At 43.7% G+C, this 20,512-nt stretch overlaps 1 protein-coding gene across 1 annotated transcript in view; it reads left to right on the forward strand.

Moving 5' to 3' along the window:
* Window positions 1-20,512, forward strand: part of LOC112254430 (succinate--CoA ligase [GDP-forming] subunit beta, mitochondrial) — a 127,360-nt gene that overhangs the window by 45,125 nt on the left and 61,723 nt on the right. The window lies entirely within an intron of this gene.

A 20,512-nucleotide genomic window follows, 5' to 3' on the forward strand; every position in this document is an offset into this window, starting at 1 on the left:
GGTCAAACATTTCGGGTAGCCTTCCACAAGCTTCCCACAATAAGTGTTGTAACTGAGTCTGGTTTTTAGGCCTCCTTGCTCGCACACACGTTTTCAGTTCTGCCCAACAAATTTCTATAGGAATGAGGTCAGGGCTTTGTGATGGCCACTCCAATACCTTGACTTTGTTGTCCTTAGGCCATTTTGACACAACTTTGGAAGTATGCTTGGGGTCATTGTCCATTTGGTAGACCCATTTGTGACCAAGCTTTAACCTGTTGCGTCGAGCCATCCCGGATCCGGGATCGTGAATACAGCCTCAAGCTCATTACCATAACGCAACGTTAACTATTCATGAAAATCGCAAATGAAATGAAATGAATATGCTAGCTCTCAAGCTTAGCCTTTTGTTAACAACACTATCATCTCAGATTTTCAAAATATGCTTCTCAACCATTGCAAAATAAGCATTTGTGTAACAGCTAGCGCACCTAGCGTAGCATTTAGCGTTAGCATTAGCAGGCAACATTTTTACAAAAACCAGAAAATCATTCAAATAAAATCATTACCTTTGAAGAACTTCAGATGTTTTCAATGAGGAGACTCTCAGTTAGATAGCAAATGCTCCGTTTTTCCTGAAAGATGATTTGTTTAGGAGAAATTGCTCCGTTTGGTGCGTCACGTTTGGCTACCAAAAAAAACAAACGAAAATTCAGTCTTCAAAACGTCGAACTTTTTTCCAAATTAACTCCATAATATCGACTGAAACATGGCAAACGTTGTTTAGGACTAATCCTCAAGGTGTTTTTCACATATCTCTTCATGATATATCGTTCGTTGAAAGCCTCCTCTCTCCTCTCAATCACTGGATGACTGGTGCAGCTTGTAGATTACGCACCAATTTACACACAGGACACTGGGCGGACCCGAGGTAAATGTAGTCTCTTATGGCCAATCTTCCAATGATATGCCTACAAATACGTCACAATGCTGCAGACACCTTGGAGAAACGATAGGAAGGGCAGGCTCATTCCCGGCGCATTCACAGCCATATAAGGAGACAATAGAAAACAGAGCTTCGAAAATTCTGCCCATTTCCTGGTTAAAGTATCATCTTGGTTTCGCCTGTAGCATGAGTTCTGTGGCACTCACAGATAATATCTTTGCAGTTTTGGAAACCTTAGAGTGTTTTCTTTCCAAAGCTGCCAATTATATGCATAGTCGAGCATCTTTTCGTGACAAAATATTGCGCTTAAAACGGGCACGTTTTTTTATCCATAAATTAAAAGAGCGCCCCCTATATCCAAGAAGTTAACTTCCTGACTGATGTCGTGAGATGTTGCTTCAATATATCCACATAATTTTCCCTTCTCATGATACCATCTATTTTGTGAAGTGCACCAGTCCCTCCTGCAGCAAAGCACCCCCGCAACATGATGCTGCCACCCCCATGCTTCACGGTTGGGATGGTGTTCTTTGACTTGCAAGCCTCCCCCTTTCCTCCAAACAGAACGATGGTCATTATGGCCTAACAGTTCTATATTTGTTTCATCAGACCAGAGGACATTTCTTCAAAAAGTACGATCTTTGTCCCCATGTGCAGTTGCAAACCATAGTCTGGCTTTTTTATGGCGGTTTTTGGAGCAGTACCTTCTTCCTTGTTGAGCGGCCTTTCAGGTTATGTAGGTATAGGGCTCGTTTTACTGTGGATGTTGATACTTTTGTACCTGTTTCCTCCAGCATCTTCACAAGGTCATTTGCTGTTGTTCTGGGATTTATTTGCACTTTTCACACCAAAGTACGTTCATCTCTAGGAGACAGAACGCGTCTCCTTCCTGAGTGTGATGACGGCTTCGTGGTCCCATGGTGTTTATACTTGCGTACTATTGTTTGTACAGATTAACGTGGTACCTTCAGGCGTTTGGAAATTGCTCCCAAGGATGCTCCCAAGGATGTGGAGGTCTACCATTTTTTTTCCTGATGTCTTGGCTGATTTCTTTTGATTTTCCCATGATGTCAAGTAAAGAGGCACTGTAGGCCTGTAGGTCAAGCAAAGAGTTTGAAGGTAGGCCTTGAAAAACACCTCCAATTGACTCAAATTATGTAAATTAGCCTATCAGAAGCTTCTAAAGCCATGACATTTTCTGGAATTTTCCAAGCTGTTTAACGGCACAGTCAACTTAGTGTATGTAAACTTCTGACCCACTGGAATTGTGATACAGTCAATTATAAGTTAAATAATCTGTATGCAAAAATTGTTTGAAAGTACTTATCATACACAAAGTAGATGTCCTTACTAACTTGCCAAAACTAGTTTGTTAACAAGAAATTTGCGGAGTGGTTGAAAAACGAGTTTTAATGACTCCAACCTAAGTGGGAGGTGTCGGCAGGGTAATGTTTGTTTGGGGGGTAGAACATCCTTAAGGGGATCGTCAAGGATGGGGCAGTGGTAGGAAGTCCGGGAGGCAGGGGGGGGGATGGAGGAGGTTACTGCCTTTTGGCTATTCAGACTCCTGATGGTCTGGGGATATAAGCTATTGGCCAGTCTGACTGTTTTTAATAGTCCTATGATACTCCTATACTGCCCCTGTCTGAGTGATGGCCGTGGAACAGCCGAGGCTCGGGTGGCTGAGGTCCTTGATGATCTTCCTGCAGCAGCTGGTGTTGTAGATCTTTTGGAGGGCAGGCAGTGTGCATCCAATGGCGTGTTCGGCTGAGTGTACCACGCTCTGTAGAGCTTTGCGGTCAGCTGCGGAGGAGTTACTATACCAGGCTGTATTGCAGCCTGACTATTCTCTCAATGGTGCTTCTGTAGAATACTATTAGGGCCTTCAGGGAGAGGTCTTCAGCCTGCTGAGGTTTGTGAGGTTTGACTATTTCAGCTCATCGTAAATGTGTATGTCGAGGAACTTGAAGATTTTGACTGCCTTCACGACGGCCCAGTTGAGGATGGGGGTGCTCCCAACCTAGTTCGTCCTGACGTCCACGATCAGCTCCTTTGTTTTTCTGATGTTGGGGTAGAGTTTTTACCTGGCACCATGCCATCCGGGTGCCTATGTCCTCTGTGTAGGCAGTTTCATCGTTGTTGGTAATCCGGCCTACTACTGTCGTGTCGTCAGCGAACTTGATGAGGGAGTTGGAACTGTGTGAGGCCACGCAGTCATGGTTATAAAGGGAGTACAGGAGGGGACTGAGCGCACCCTTGTGGGGCCCCCGTGTTGAGGTTCAGTTTGGAGGAGATCATGTTGTCTACCTTCACTACCTGGGGGCGGCCGCCAGGAAGTCCAGGACCCAGTTGCATAGGGAGGAGTTCAGTCCCAGGGTTGTGAGCTTTGATGAATTTACAGGGCACTATGGTATAGAAGGCCGAGCTGTAGTCGATGAACAGCATCCTCACATATATGCATTCCTTTTGTCCATGTGGGTAAGGGCATTGGCAATTGCGTCATCCGTGGACCTGTCAGGGTGGTAGGTGAATTGGAGAGGGTTGAGTGTGTCGGGAAGGGAGGTGATGTGGTCTTTGACTTGCCTCTCTAACCACTTTGTGATGACTGAAGTGGGTGATAATGTAGATGTATGCCCCAGGAAGACCCCATTGTGTGAGATTATGAGTGTGTTTATGCCCAGTGTGTGCAGTGTTCCTGTGTTTGTATAACACCCACTTTCTTTCATAAAGGTGCAGCTGCAACCAGCTACAATAACCTGCTCAGGCCCCAATCACTAATAGAATATGTGAGTGTGCGCTGTGAAGGAAAGCCAAACAAAAAGCCACCGCTGCTGTTACGGAAATCTTTGAGTTTGGGTCATAAATAGACATAATTACATCTCTGATTTGTGTGTCTGTGGTAAAACAATTGGAATGCCTCAAATTATTTTGTAAATACATTATGAGGAATTTGAGCTGCGTTTCAGGGACCTCACAAATCAAAATGTAATTTTGGACTCATGACGGCTGATATTGCGGGAGGAACATTACCGTTGCTCACACTTTAGGCCCTGATGCGTCGCCTCGCCAACGCTCCCAACACTTGTTCAGGCAGGAGGTATGGCGCCATTATTTTGGTAATGTTGCCTCTAAATTGCTTGTTTTATTAGGGCTATTCCGTGCTCCATTGAGCAGTAAATTTGTAATAAGAAATACAATGACTTTTTTCTTCTTCTCGGTCTCGGCTGTGCATTCGTTCCAGTTTTTAAAATTCCTTTGTCTGGACTGCGGCATACATTGGGACCCATTCTCATTCCATTCTATTACGCTGCACGCTGTTTGATAATGATGCTTTTCCCACCAATGACTGGAAATTACTTGGGATGAGGCCTGCATTCTAGCCATGCTAAAACACACAGGAGTAGGACTAGATGTCGTCCTACCTAGGGCTGTTGCAGTGACCGTATTACCGGCACTCATAAGTCATGACTGCAGTAAAATTCCACTTGACCGTTCAGTCACGGTAATCTGCTTTTATGCACTCTGGACTTTGGTAGTACCCAACTTTCTAGCGGCCATGTGGTCCTAATGGCCTGGTACTCAGGGCTCTATTGTCCCTCTAACCACTGACATAAATGCAATCGAAAATCACATCAAACATTTATCATCTCAACAGTGTCCTGCTTTTAAAACACCACTGTGATGATCAATTTAAAGAGGTTCAGTAGCAGGTTGAAATTGTAAAACATGGTCGTTGTGGATGTAGTTTAAAAGCCTGACATAACAAAATGTATAGTGCTTTCTAAGGTGATGATTAATTAAAAACACCAAAATGCATATTAGAGCTTATACATTGGCTTATGAGCCCAAGCCCGAAAAGAAACCTGAATTAAAATTGATTGTGCCATTATGCAATACATAGCCTACCGCATATTATGCATGGCAGAAAAACATAACAAAATATAAAAAATAAAACATAACATCATTGGTCTAGCCTATATTCTAAAATTAAACACATTTGAGTAATCTCCTTTGAGTGTGGACCATATTATTATGCATACTGGATGGACTGGTTACCTTATGCTACCTCCAAAATGTCTGGGAGAGAACCCATAGCCCTAGGCCAGGGCTGCCCAACCCTCTTCCTGGAGATCTACTGTCCTGTAGGTTTTCGGTCCAACCCTAATTTAGCGTATCTGCTTCAGCTAGTTAAGGTCTTGTTGAGCAGCTAATTAGTAGAATCAGGTGTGTTAAATTAGGGTTGGACTGAAAACCCACAGGACGGTAGATCTCCAGGAAGAGGGTTGAGCAGCCCTGCCCTAGGTGATTCTGTTGGTTCATCGATTGTGCAGGGTGGATTACAGTTAGCCCAGAGTTGTAGTGAATTTGTATTTGTAATAGCCTATTAAAAGGGATTTTTTTTCATAATTCTTTGGATGATATTACCTTTAGCTATACAGGATCTCACCACGATGCATTTCCGTCTTCTCCCCTCGCTTCTTTATTCCTTTCACGAGTGCCCAGATAGAGGGGCTGTCAACAGATTAGTGAAATATGTTTAGTTGTGAAAACATGTTATTATCGATGTTCCCGAACAGATTTCACTCGATTTCACAAATTAAGCACTGGGTAGCTGCAGGAACCAGGTTCGAGAGCCCATGGTATTCAAAGTTTGGGCGGAATATCACCTGTCGCACAGTGAAAGCATGCTCCTTAAACAGTAGTTGATGCTTGGAGTGAAATAAGGGTTCTTCTATTTATTTCTCAGCTGCTCATATGCTCATCTAAAAAACTGAAGTAGCCTACCTGGAATCATTGAAACAGACCGGCTGGAAAGCGCATGGCCTTCATTCGCTATTCGAGTGCATCTAGATGACAGGTCGGCTACTTTGCCCTGCCCCTGTTCCTGCCCATTGGATAATGGGCCATTCTAATCTAAACTCATTTTACATATTAGTAAAGACAAGATTAAATTGAGAATAGTCTGATGGGTGAAAATATGATCACTTGATGAGGAGGACAGCTGTACAGACTTCTTAAGTCACCAATAGCCTTTAGTTGCATATGTTCAGATTTTTAAGACATACTAAGGTTTGTGTCATTCACAACTAAAGTTGCCAAAACTCTAAATCTAGTGTGTCGGACTTGTTTCAAATGATCACTTTACTCTCAACATAGCCACTTCATATGCGGAATGGGAAAAATCCTTTATTTATTAAATTATATTATTCTTACTATCATATAATATCATATAAAATAGCCTATCTTGTCTGCTAAATGAACTAGCCTACAGTTTATGGCATGCCACATAGCCAGATAACATACAGTAAGCCAACTCATATTCTGTTTTTCTGAAATACATTTTCTTCACATAATGTTTCTGTAAACCTGCCTAAAATAAATAAAGGATTCATTGTGATGGTGTCTAATTGATTTATTCTTTATTTATTTATTCTACATTTTAAAATATAGATGTTCCAACGGCGTACATCAGCGGCTTGTATGTGTGGTGGTCTGGAGATGCTGAATGTGTTTGTTAATTAACGGTCAATTACCGGTAGACCGGCAGACTTTTGCACGACAATAACCTGCTGACAAAATGTTAACCGCCACAGCCCTAGACCTAACCTGGCATACATAGTTAAATAAATTGCGTTCTCCATCAACTTTAGAAGTAGCCTTGTTAATTGATTAACATCAAACAGTATGATATTGTCTTGAGTATCCAATGAGCCGTCAGATTCCGTGCAACCCCTGTCTCTGCTGAGTGAGGGATTTGGAGAAGACTGGAGTCTGAGCATTGTAAAGCTGGCCAACATGGATGGACTCTCCTAGTCTCTGTCCACACCTCCCTCCTTAGCCAGCCAACACTGCCTCACACACACTTCAAGCACTGTTAAGCCCACTGTTATCTTCCCCCTCTAGAAAACAAGCCTGTCGTTTGAGGAGTGCAAGCACTCGCAAATACAACGAGAGCTGTATGAGTGTTGTCTCCAGCAAGATCACTCCTGTCTTGTGTTTATCAGAAGTGTTGGGATCAGGTTCCGGCACAGCTGGACCTAATACATCCTTTTATACTAGCCAAGTGGAGAGGACAGCACTATTGTACTGTCTGATACCTGATGCTTTCACCTATGGGGCATTTCCACTTGAGACTTACCCCATTGTTTTACCAAAAAGGATCAGACTTTTGTGTTTCCAGCCTCCTCGGAACGGCTCCGTGTCTCACCGTGCCATGGCCTCGGTGGACCTGCTCTGACTTGGGGCAAAGGCCAGTCCACTGGTATTGTTCAGCCTGCATTGACTTAACAAAGGCGAACTGAGCTAGGGCTGCACAATTAATCGATTGCACATTGAAATCGCAATATTGACATGTGCAGTATCTATATTGCAATAGTCCTCTTTAAAATAACCAATCTCAAATCAAATAGGTTTATTTGTCACGTGCGCCGAATACAACAGGTATAGACCTTACAGTGAAAAGCTTACGTACAGGCTCTAACCAATAGTGCGAAAAAAAGGTGTGTGTGTGTAGGTAAGTAAAGAAATAAAACAACAGTTAAAAGACATTTGAAAATAACAGCAGCAAGGCTATATACAGAAACCGGTTAGTCAGGCTGATTGAGGTAGTATGTACATGTAGGTATGGTACGCTAGCGTCTCACCTTGTCAACAGCCAGTGAAACTGCAGGGCGCCAAATTCAAAACAACAGAAATCACATAATTAGAATTGTATTTTACACATTTTTAAAGATACACTTGTTGTAAATCCAGCCACAGTGTCTGATTTCAAAAAGGCTTTACGACGAAAGCAAACCAAACGATTGTTAGGTCAGAGCCAAGTCACAGAAAAACACAGCCATTTTTCCAGCCAAAGAGAGGAGTCACAAAAAGCAGAAATAGAGAAAATGAATCACTAACCTTTGATGATCTTCATCAGATGACACTCAAAGGACTTCATGTTACACAATACATGTATGTTTTGTTCATTAAAGTTCATATTTATATCCAAAAATCTGAGTTTACATTGGTGCGTTATGTTCAGTAGTTCCAAAACATCAATTTAATCAATCTTTAGGATGTTTTTAACATATCTTCAATAATGTTCCTACCAGAGAATTCCTTTGTCTTCAGAATTGCAATAGAATGCAAGCTAACTCTCACGTGAACGAGCGTGGCCAGCTCGTGCCTCTCTGGCAGACCTCTGACTCATTCCCCTCTCATTCGCCCCCACTTCACAGTAATCAAACAAGGTTCTTAAGACAGTTGACATCTAGTGGAACCCTTAGGAAGTGCAATATGACCCCATAGACACTGTGTATTCGAGAGGCCAAGAGTTGAAAACTACAAACCTCAGCTTTCCCACTTCCTGGTTGGATTTTTTCTCAGGTTTTTGCCTGCCATATGAGTTCTGTTATACTCACAGACATCATTCAAACAGTTTTAGAAACTTCTGAGTGTTTTCTATCCAAATCTACGAATTATAATTCGGGCACGCTTTTCATCCAAAATTCCCAAGGCTGCCCCCTACCCTAGAGAAGTTAAAGTGACTATGCATATAATTTCTGTTCATCCTTGACAATCACTAATCACTATCCCAAAAACAGTTTTTTTTTCTCACAAACCTGTGGTGTGATCATTATCCAAACATTCAACTAAAATTAGTTTGTTGGACAAATTCAGGTAGGTTCCTCCCTGTTTCGTTCCGTCTGCTTCCGTTAAAGAAACGTTTCGCAACAGAATCGGCATAATGAATATGCCCCTGCGCATCATCTTCTCTCTTTTGTGGCACCAATGTGAAGTGTTATGGCAGGGAAAACACTGTTGCGGTAGTCTAGTGTGAGGGGTTATGACAGGGGAAATATTGCAATAGTCTAGTGTGAGGGGGTATGACAGGGGAAATATTGCAGTAGTCTGGTGTGAGGGGTTATGACAGGGGAAATGTTGCAGTAGTCTAGTGTGAGGGGTTATGACAGGGGAAATATTGCAGTAGTCTGGTGTGAGGGGTTATGATAGGGGAAATATTGCAGTAGTCTGGTGTGAGGGGTTATGACGGGAAATATTGCAGTAGTCTGGTGTGAGGGGTTATGACGGGAAATGTTGTTGCAGCAGTCTAGTGTGAGGGGTTATGACAGGGGAAATATTGCAGTAGTCTGGTGTGAGGGGTTATGACGGGAAATGTTGTTGCAGTAGTCTGGTGAGGGGTTATGATGGGAAATGTTGCTGCAGTAGTCTGGTGTGAGGGGTTATGACGGGAAATGTTGCTGCAGTCGTCTGGTGTGAGGGGTTATGACGGGAAATGTTGCAGTAGTCTGGTATGAGGGGTTATGACGGGAAATGTTGCAGTAGTCTGGTGTGAGGGGTTATGACGGGAAATGTTGCTGCAGTAGTCTGGTGTGAGGGGTTATGACGGGAAATGTTGCAGTAGTCTGGTATGAGGGGTTATGACGGGAAATGTTGCAGTAGTCTGGTGTGAGGGGTTATGACAGGGGAAATGTTGCTGCAGTAGTCTGGTGTGTGGGGTTATGACGGGAAAAGTTGTTGCAGTAGTCTCGTATGAGGGGTTATGACGGGAAATGTTGCTGCAGTCGTCTGGTGTGAGGGGTTATGACGGGAAATGTTGCAGTAGTCTGGTATGAGGGGTTATGACGGGAAATGTTGCAGTAGTCTGGTGTGAGGGGTTATGACAGGGGAAATATTGCAGTAGTCTGGTGTGAGGGGTTATGACGGGAAATGTTGTTGCGGTAGTCTGGTGTGAGGGGTTATGACGGGAAATGTTGCTGCAGTAGTCTGGTGTGAGGGGTTATGACAGGGGAAATGTTGCTGCAGTCTGGTGTGAGGGGTTATGACAGGGGAAATGTTGCTGCAGTCTGGTGTGAGGGGTTATGACTGGAAATGTTGCTGCAGTAGTCTGGTGTGAGGGGTTATGACAGGGGAAATGTTGCTGCAGTAGTCTGGTGTGAGGGGTTATGACAGGGCAAATGTTGCTGCAGTAGTCTGGTGTGAGGAGTTATGACGGAAAATGTTGTTGCAGTTGTCTGGTGTGAGGGGTTATGACGGGAAATGTTGTTGCAGTTGTCTGATGTGAGGGGTTATGACGGGAAATGTTGTTGCAATTGTCTGGTGTGAGGGGTTATGACAGGGGAAATGTTGCTGCAGTTGTCTGGTGTGAGGGGTTATGACAGGGGAAATGTTGTTGCAGTTGTCTGGTGTGAGGGGTTATGACAGGGGAAATGTTGCAGGAGTCTGGTGTTTGGTGTGGGAATAAGTGAACCTGGGGAGCATTGTGTTCACATTGCCCTATATAAAGGTAACCGGACCGTGGAATTCAAGTGAACAGAACTTAGACCACCTCTCGAGATGGTCTGTTCGCTTCGGAGGCTCTTTTGAGGGGTCAGAGTTCCTTTGGAGTGTTCACACTGCACAAAACAATTAAACGAACCGCATTGAGTAAAAAAAATTGTCTGAAAGGGATCAAGTGTGTGAACCCCCTAAGATGGCATGCTGTTCTGTTGCAGTCACACTGTCAAATGCAGTCAACAGATTGTTACAAACAATAATGATGCTGCTTTCCACTTTGCAACAGTTCACCCTATGGTTTTGATCTATATCGCAAGTCAAATCGCAATCACAATACTTGCTAAAAAAAATTCTCTCATATCGTGCAGCCCTACAGTAAACGTGGGCTGAAACCCTGCATGGTTAACACCTTATCACAAAGCAAATTTTAAAGCAGAAGTTGATGATTCTGCTCTTCACAAGTCTTTAGTGTCACACTCCTGATGGAAACACGAACACTAGAGCTGACATTACCATAAACATTGATGACACTGGTGTCTCAGGGGGAAATGCCCCTGTGTGTATGATGGGAATGGTTTGATAAAGGTGCATCTTCTCTAAATGGAAATGGAATCACCGGCATGCTCGATGATGCTAGACATGAGTCTCTCTTAATGGAATGTGTGCAGTATCAGATTGGGGAGTTGCATAATGTAATCACTGGGTTGGTCCAAAACTTCAGATATGTTGTGCTGGTTCTGAGAGGCTTGGGGAGAGGAAGATGTGGATAAACAGGCAAACAGCATTGGGAAGTGAGAATAGGATTTTGATTGACATACACTTTAGACATGAATATTGTCAGCTAGCAGAGTACTCTCTAGAGGGCAGATGGAGATGGCAGCAATAGTTTTGGGTCACAAACAGCAAGCACCCAATCCTCTGGCTGGCATAGACTCAATCAGGGCTTCCCTGCCCTAAGACGTGTGTGTATATGACAAAATGGAGTCAGCAAGTGGATTGCATGAGGATTTGTAATGCTATTAGGGCTGGGCCGATGTTAGTATCATGGAAAGGAAACAAAACACACACAAATAAGGTGATCCTGGAATGGTCCCAGCCCTGCTATTATGTGAAATAAGGAGTTTTCCATTATACAACATTATCTTTACACTCTTAGAAAGAGCTGAGGAATTATTCTGCATGGAGAACATTTTATTTTTTCAATGATGTTTTTGCAGAGAAAATATTTATTCTCTCTAAACAAGTGTGTGGATTCCCTTCCTGAGCACCATGGTGTTTGAATGGAGTATTATGCAAATGTTATCAGGTAGCCAAGTGCATTTCCATAGCTATTAGTGTAACTGTTAATGTCAAATCAAAACAGCCATGCTCTCTGCTGCTCTCTCCTGATTCCAACTACCAAGTACGAACTGAAGTGCCGCAGCCAGGAAAACATCAGCGTTCTCGTTTACTAGAGGATCAGACGGGGGGCAGAATGAGTGTGTAGCAAGTTAGTCTGTGGAGCTGCAGGTAGGCCTATCTCCGCAACACTGCCCTTTTCCCAGCATGCCTCTTGGTGACAGACAGAATGGCTTAGCCCCTAGAACAGGAAGACGGATGGTGTGAGGAGTTTTCCTTGTGTCGTTCCCTGCCAAGAGGACATGTTCCTGGGGAGAGGTGACACGGGAGAGGAGGAGCTGGTTTCAGCACAAGTTTTTTAACGCAGACTGGACAAGACCGGACTGGCACTGACGACCTACACATGCTCGGCCTACTGTATGCCCATATGGGCAGTTTGTTGCAGTATGGAGTAGGCAGAGCAATGTATGTGATGCTTGTAGTATCTTAAAGCCATGTTGTAGACCTCTGCTTTCCCTGTATAGGCTTAGTCTGTTCATAGCATCATAGCTGGCAGAAGTCTTGAAACGGGAGAAAAATAAATGCTCACTGAAATTCCCTTAATAGCTGTAAATAGGCTTTGGAAAGTAAGGCTGTCTTGAAAGAGCAGATTTCTATAAGCAGCTTATGGTATTTCCTCCTCATTATGTTGCTTAACCTGCTCATTGTATGTGGAGATACTGTGGAATTATTTCAGACATATTCCGTATGGTGTATGGATGGCGCTAATAATGTGGTATTATGATTACCAAGAGCTGGCAAGTGTCTTCGCTGACATTTTCAACCTCTCCCTGTCTGTAATACCTGCATGTTTCAAGCAGACCACCATAGTCCCTGTGCCCAAGAACGCCAAGGTAACCTGTCTAAATGACTATCGCCTCGTAGTCCCCTCCTGTACAACCTGTTAACTGTTTATCTATCCTGTTTCCTAGTCACTTTATTCCTAGTTATATGTACATATCTACCTCAGCTATCTCGTACCCCTGCCGATCGACTCAGTACTGTTACCCCATGTACAGTGTATATAGCCAAGTTATTGTTATTTATTAGTGTTATTACTTATCATTTCCCTATTTTCTTTCTCTCTGCATTGATGTGAAGGACATCTAAGTAAGCATTTCACTGTTAGTCTATACCTGTTGTGACGCATGTGACAAATACAATTTGATTTAATGCTTGAAGCTTATGGCACATCACTGTGGTCCTGGAGTTGTAGGGTTAAAGTGATATGAATCACTCCAGAGCAGTGTAAGTCACACCGTTCACTGCAGGAACTCTTCTCACCAAATCACAGCGAAACCCAGAAGGCGGCTGCGTGCGTGCCGCGTTCATCTCCAATATGCTCATCATAATGACCTCTGCTCTTTCCCTCGTTGCTATTCCTATAGAATGCCACTATTGGTTTGGATGACAGTATGCTAGCCTTTATCGAGACATTGGTCTTGAAAACGTATGACCATACATCTGGGTATTGTCTCCCTCCAGAGTGACTAACATTCTCCACACTGGTCTAAGGATTTGAACTCTGCCTCTCTGTCGTAGTGTGGCACGAAGTCCAGCTCTGGACTCGTTAGTTCTGGCACTCTGTGGACCCAGGTGGACGAGGCTAACGAGGAGTCAGCTGTCATGAGGGCAGTGACAGGAGGATGTGATACTGTAGCAGTCAGCAGAGGTCTAGGCTGAGGATGAACCCCTGTAGAGCTCCACAGAGACGGCATCATTAGATTCAGCCTTAGAGTGGGCTTTACCTGGCTTGGAGAGCAGAGACGCAGCAGGATGGAGGGTGCAGCAGCATTGCACAGCTCAAAGAGGTCATATACTCTGTTTTCGGGTGGCTTATCATTAGCCTCATAGTAGTCATAAAGAAATGAAGGCTTACAAGTTTGTATGCCGCATGAAACCCTCGTCTTCATTGCAGAGCAGAGTGATGTGTTCTCGATACAACAAGTCATTATGTAGATTCTAAATGGTTGAAAGTGACTTGGAGAAGTAGCTTTTCAAATTATCCCAGAATGTTATTCAATTCCGTTATTTCTTGAATTGAGAGTTTGATTAAGGTTGTATCACAGAAAATATGATACTCGCTCGAAGCAGATTCTATTCATTAAGATTCAGTATTTTTGCAACGGTGGAGTCTTGTTAGTTGCCGTACTTCTGAGAACACAAACACAAGGCGTCTTTCATAGGGGGTTAGCGAGGGACGGAGAGAGAGAGGGGATGGGCACAGTAGAATTGTGCACTAGGCCTATCTATCACCAATCAAAAGCTGTGTCGCAATGGAATGCTGTATTTTGCAATTTCCTGACTTGCAATGTCTCAACTTCAGTAAAGCAGGGCCTATCATCATTGAATAGGCTAGGATATTCTGCACGCAACAGATCAAAGACTGAACACACACTCTTGCGTCATTAGCAAAGAGAAAGATCACAGAAGCAAGGTGATTACAATTTTTTTGCGGGAGGGGCAAAAAAATGTTTTATTAATGTTAAGGTTCCCAATTTAATTTAATGTTTAAACTTTCACACCCCTAATAGACAATGTTGCAAATGTCCTTTTACTTTCTACTAATAGTGTTTGAATCCCATAGGAGACACTGAATCTTTGATTGTCCCTGTGTGTTTTCTGTCTCTCCATAGTTTTGATTAGTCTTCTACGTGTAGTTGCCACATTACTTGTAATAGACCGAAACACACACTGGGAAGCTGGGAACTGGGCCTGCTCAGTCTGACTTCACCTATCCTCTCCATTGTGTGGCATGCAGACAGACCGTTACCGAGTGCATCTCATTTTGAGGGCGAATACTGGACCCGCTGCAGTTTACCTACCGCTTTAACAGATCCATCGGAATTTACACGGCCATAACACATCTGGACAAGACCTATGTGAGAATGCTATTCATTGACAGTTCAGCATAAAACACTATTGTTCCCTCTAAGCTCGACACCAAGCTCAGAGCCCTGAGTCTGGACGCCGCTCTCTGCAACTAGATCCTGGACTTCCAGTTGAGCAGACAACAGGCTGTGAGGATTGGCAGAAACACCTCCTTTGTACTGACACATAACACAGGGGCCCCCCAGGCGTGTATCCTCAGCCCTCTGCTGTTCACCCAGGACTGTGGCTTTGCACGACACCATCTCCATCACGTTTTCGTACAACACCATGGTTGTAGGCCTGATAACCAAGAAAGATGAGCCGGCCTATAGGGAGGAGGCAAGTGAAGTGGCATTGTGGTGCCTGTACAACAACCTCTCCCTCAATGTCAGCAAAACAAAAGAGTTGATTGTTGACGTCAGGAAGTAGAGGTGGGAACATGTCCTGATCCACATCAATGGGACTGCAGTAGAGAGTCGGCAGTTTTAAGTTCCTCTGCGTTCACATTACCGAGGACTTGACATGGACCAACACGACCACCACTCTTGTCAAAGAGGGAGCAACAGCATATCTAGGCGGCTGAAGAAATTCAGCATGCCCCACCGGGTCCTTTCCAAATACTATTGCTGCCCCATCGATAGCATCCTGACCGGTTGTATCGCGGCCTGGTACGGGAATTTCTACGTCCACAAACGCAAGGCCCTCCAGCATGTGGTGAAGATGGCCCAATACATCACTGGGACCGTGCTCCCACCCATCCAGGACATCTACTCGAAACGGACCCTGAGGAAGGCCCGTAGCATCATCAAGGACCCCAGCCATGAACTGTTCTCTGAGCCTGTTGGTATGTACAAGCCATCAGGATGCTGAACACTTGAACTGGACTGACCACCTGCTCTAATTCTCTGCACTTTAGCACATGCACTCACGTACGCTACACAACTGCTGCTACCAGACTCTTATTAGGATTGCTAAACACTGCACAATTTAAACACTTGCGTCACTTTTGTGTCACTGGCATAAACTCAATATCCCCATAATGTCAAAGTGGAATTATGTTTTTAGAAATGTTTAGAAATGTATTAAAAATACAAATCTGAAATGTCTTGATCAGTAAGTATTCAACCCCTTTGTTATGACAAGCCTAAATAAATTCAGGAGTAAAAATGTGCTTAACAAATAAGTTTCATGGACTCACTAAGTGAGTCACTAAGCAATAAGTGTTTAACATGATTTTTTTTAATGACTTCATCTCATTTATTTATTTTTTACATTTTATTTCACCTTTATTTAACCAGGTAGGCAAGTTTAAAACAAGTTCTCATTTACAATTGCGACCTGGCCAAGATAAAGCAAAGCAGTTCGCCACATACAACAACACAGAGTCACACATGGAGTAAAACAAACACAGTCAATAATACAGTATAAACAAGTCTATATACGATGTGAGCAAATGAGGTGAGATAAGGGAGGTAAAGGCAAAAAAGGCCATGATGCGAAGTAAACACAATATAACAAGTAAAACACTGGAATGGATGATTAGCAGTGGAAGAATGTGCAAAGTAGAGAGAAATAATGGGGTGCAAATTAGCAAAATAAATAAATACAGTAGGGGGAGAGGTAGTTGTTTGGGCTAAATTATAGATGGGCTATGTACAGGTGCAGTAATCTGTGAGCTGCTCTGACAGCTGGTGCTTAAAGCTAGTGAGGGAGATAAGCGTTTCCAGTTTCAGAGATTTTTGTAGTTTGTTCCAGTCATTGGCAGCAGAGAACTGGAAGGAGTGGCGGCCAAAGGAAGAATTGGTTTTGGGGGTGGCCAGAGATATACCTGCTGCAGAACGTGCTGCAGAACGTGCTGCTATGGTGACCAGCGAGCTGAGATAAAGGGGGACTTTACCTAGCAGGGTCTTGTAGATGACCTGGAGATAGTGGGTTTGGCGACGAGTATGAAGTGAGGGCCAGCCAACCAGAGCGTAAGTGAGGGCCAGCCAACCAGAGCGTACATGTCGCAGTGGTGGGTAGTATATGGGCTTTGGTGACAAAACGGATGGCACTGTGATAGACTGCATCCAATTTATTGAGTAGGGTATTGGAGGCTATTTTGTAAATGACATCGCCGAAGTTGAGGATCGGTAGGATGGTCAGTTTTTACAAGGGTATGTTTGGCAGCATGAGTGAAGGATGCTTTGTTTTGCGAAATAGGAAGCCAATTCTAGATTTAACTTTGGATTGGAGATGTTTGATGTGAGTCTGGAAGGAGAGTTTACAGTCTAACCGGACACCTAGAATATGTGGACAACTACAAATACCTAAGTCAGAACCGTCCAGAGTAGCGATGTTGGATGGGCGGGCAGGTGCAGGCAGCGATCGTTTGAAGAGCATGCATTTAGTTTTACTTGTATTTAAGAGCAATTGGAGGCCGCGGAAGGAGAGTTGTATAGCATTGAAGCTCGTCTGGAGGGTTGTTAACAGTGTCCAAAGAGGGGCCAGAAGTATACAGAATGGTGTTTTCTGTGTAGAGGTGGATCAGACACCCACCAGCAGCAAGAGCGACATCATTGATGTATACAGAGAAGAGAGTCAGTCCCTCAGTCGAGCAGTGGATTTCAAAAACCGATTCAACCACAAAGACCAGAGAGCTTTTCCATTGCCTTGCAAAGGACACCTATTGGTAGATGGGTAAAAAAAAAGAAGGCAGACAGTGAACATCCCTTTGAGCATGGTGAAGTTATTAATTACACTTTGATACCCAGTCACTACAAAGATGCATGCGTCCTTCCTAACTCCGTGGTGGTAGAGGGAGGAAACTCAGGGATTTCACCATGAGGCCAATGGAGACATTTAAACAGTTAGTTAGTTTAATGGCTGTGAGCAACAACATTGTAGTTACTCCACAACACTAACCTGAATGACGAACTGTATGCTAAAATGTTTATTCTATTCTACTGAGATATTTACTTTGTTTATATATTTTTTTATTGTTGCATTGTCGAAGGAACCTGAAAATAAGCATGGGACGGGATACCATGAGTACGACGACTAATAAAACTTGAATTCTCTCCAGATTGGTTTGTAGTCTGTCTCTTTTGTGGTTATACAGTCCCCCAGTGCACAGGCTTTTACAGGTTAATGAAATATCAAGACTCTGCTGTCCCCTAACCCCTGGGCTACATCCTTCCAGAGAGAGAGATGAGCAGGGCAGAACGTTTGAAATACAAAAAAATCGGGATAACGTTGTCGAGGCAGAAGTAACAGCCTCGATGCCGACTGCTGTCATCAGTAAATAAGCTGGGAGTTAATTTGCGTTCATTACTGGGAAATGAGTTAGCCCGGGAACGGCTGTATAACTCAGATTACAGCTGATGCGATTGGAGATGTACTTCTCTGTCTGTCCCAAAGAAAAACGAAATGGAGGAGAAAATATCCCTTTCCAGATCCGTCATGCCCTTAAATGGTGCCAATGAAATAGATAGCTGGTTATCCAATACTGCCGGCTTATCCCTTCCTTCACTTTTAAAGTAGGGATTCCCTATTCTCCTCAACTTTTACTGCTTATATGCACAACTTCTGAGAATGTATTATTGTATTAATATTAGTGTCACAGGTAAAATAAATAACTGTTGTAATCATGTCCTGGTTGTGCATGTTTTTGCATATTAAATGTTAGTGCTTGTGTCATGGCCAAACTGCACTTATAGTGTGTCTGATTTCATCACTCTACATGCAATAAACAAAGTGCTGGCTTTGTTTGGCTCCTTGAGTTCTTTTGTTGTTTTTGTGCTACCTGCTGTTAGAAAGATATCTCTTTCATCTCCCAAAATGTAACGACCGTACCTCACATCAATACTATCAGCAATTGCTCATGGTGGCAGCACACAATGTCTTTGTTTTGTATTTGGCTGTAACAGAGAACACATTTTTCTCTACAAATCTGTTGCCTTCAATGGCTGCCGTTTGATAAAGAAAAAACCTAAATATCCCTTAAGATGTAGGCCTACTTTATGATGAGCAAATACCAGACTCATTGAATCCAATGTAGTCTATGTGTGCGAGTCCGTAAGAGACCCTCACCGATCCATAAATGCTATTCAGTACCGGGTGACATCTTCACACAAGGTGTTGTAGACGTGTGACCTTGTTTCCCCTTGTCTAGGGACAGAGTGTGTGTGTTTAACACAGGTATACTGCTCCTCTGGTACTGCATGCCTATGTCTATACTCTCATCCACTCACTGTCATTAGTCTACAGTCCTGCCTGTGTTAGGTGATGTTTCATGTCTGGAGCATTAATGGGTAATGTCTCCTCTGCTCTCTCCAAGTGCCATTTTCACTGGGGTCTTTCGAGGGAGTCATTACTTCCCCATGCATTTTAAAGGACAGAGTTTTTTTCCCTTGGTGGTGGTGGCAGCAATGATGACAGTGGAACCTACAACGATGACAGTGTTGGAGAAAAGTGGAAACACATGAACAGGCTGAGTGAAGTGTTTGGCGTTCTTTAGATGCCACTGTTAAGGTTGGGTGTGTGTTTTTTGTATATGTATTTGAGGCCAATTTTCCAAGCGATTGATTTGGTGAGATAACGGTCCATTCATTAAAGGGTTTATCTCTTCTTCTTCCGATAAGTAAGCTTTATATGCTCCAATGGTGTCTGTTAAGTCTATCTAGCTACTCTCTTTCCTGTGTGATAAATCATAAGTCATTATTTGGGCTTTGGTGTGTTATCAGGGCTCCTTGATGTGATCCTAGTGTGAGATCGACTACTGTCCAGAACCATGCTCTGGAGCACAGTCTCTCAATAACCAATCATCTGTCTGGCTATATAGTCTACACATTTCCCTCCACTCTATTTTCCCTCATTATTTTTTGTAGTACTTTCTGTCCATTTCCTATCCATGTTGCGCCTTAATCCTCCTCATCCCTTACTCCTCTTCTTTCAGAGAGGACCCTGTCGTGGTCCTATTCTCACCTTGCACCAGGCCTCTTGTCAGTGCTAAGAAAGAACACCTTCCTCATTGGCGTCCTTATTTTTTTTTTACAAAAGTAATTTCCTCTGTTCAGTCCCCCTCTGCTGCACACACAGGACACTCCATTTCATGTTGCCTTGAACAAATGTCAAATTTAGCGAGGTAGCAGTTTTTTTTATTTTTTATTAACATATTTATTCAATGATGATGCCTTACAGTCCCTGCATGTGTTCACCTTTTATTCTCTCCTCCTCCTCTTCCCAGGGGAGAGAGCGCTCAATAATGCAATATTGGTTTAATCCCTGCCACCTTGTCAGAGGCTACTTTGTCTGGGTTTTGTTCCTACTGTAGCAGCCTGAGCTTTTAGCCTCGTCTGTAGAGCACGTCTGGAGACACTCCACTCTGCTTGAGGAGCCTCGCTAGTGAGGGAGCCATGTTCCTGGCCCAAGGTCAACGTGCCTTTCTAGGCATGTTCTGGTTGGCCCATGGCGGAACTCCCTGCCAGGATAATGATAGCTCAAGACCATATGTATCCCATCAAGTTCCCTTGTTGCACCATTTGAGTAGAGAGGGAGGGTGTTCAGGGGGCAGCTGGATAGACAGCTGAACGCTCTACCTGAAGTGCTCTCTCCTGGTGTGGAAAGAGGACTTGGAGGGCAAGTAGGGCATATGGTGTTGTTCGCATCTTTAAAATGGCATGAAATTGGGACATGGCACAAATTATAGTGCAAATTAAGACATCGGTCAAAACAATAATAATCCCAGTTGCATTACATGTTTAGATTCATGTTAGTGTGTGGGCCTATGTCTTTGGAATCATGTCTGTTGATGGGTGCGTGAGAGCCTGGTATGGGTGTGTTCACCTGCTGTCTATAATGGGCCTGTTCTTTCGACTGTCCTCTCCTGGGTACCCTCTATCCTGTCTTCTTACTCTGTAATTAGCAGGGCTGGAGGGGAATGTCGTACTTGAGCTGGAGTACCCTTCTTCATGTACCTCCCCTGCTAGCCCTATCTCTCCCTTTGTCCCCTCCTCCTCCCCCTCCTCTCCTCTGGAGGGGCACAGGATTTAATAGAGAACAGGGCGATGGGTGAGATGA

Source organism: Oncorhynchus tshawytscha, linkage group LG07, assembly GCF_018296145.1.
Source record: "Oncorhynchus tshawytscha isolate Ot180627B linkage group LG07, Otsh_v2.0, whole genome shotgun sequence".
In the NCBI taxonomy this organism is placed as follows: Eukaryota; Metazoa; Chordata; class Actinopteri; order Salmoniformes; family Salmonidae; genus Oncorhynchus; species Oncorhynchus tshawytscha.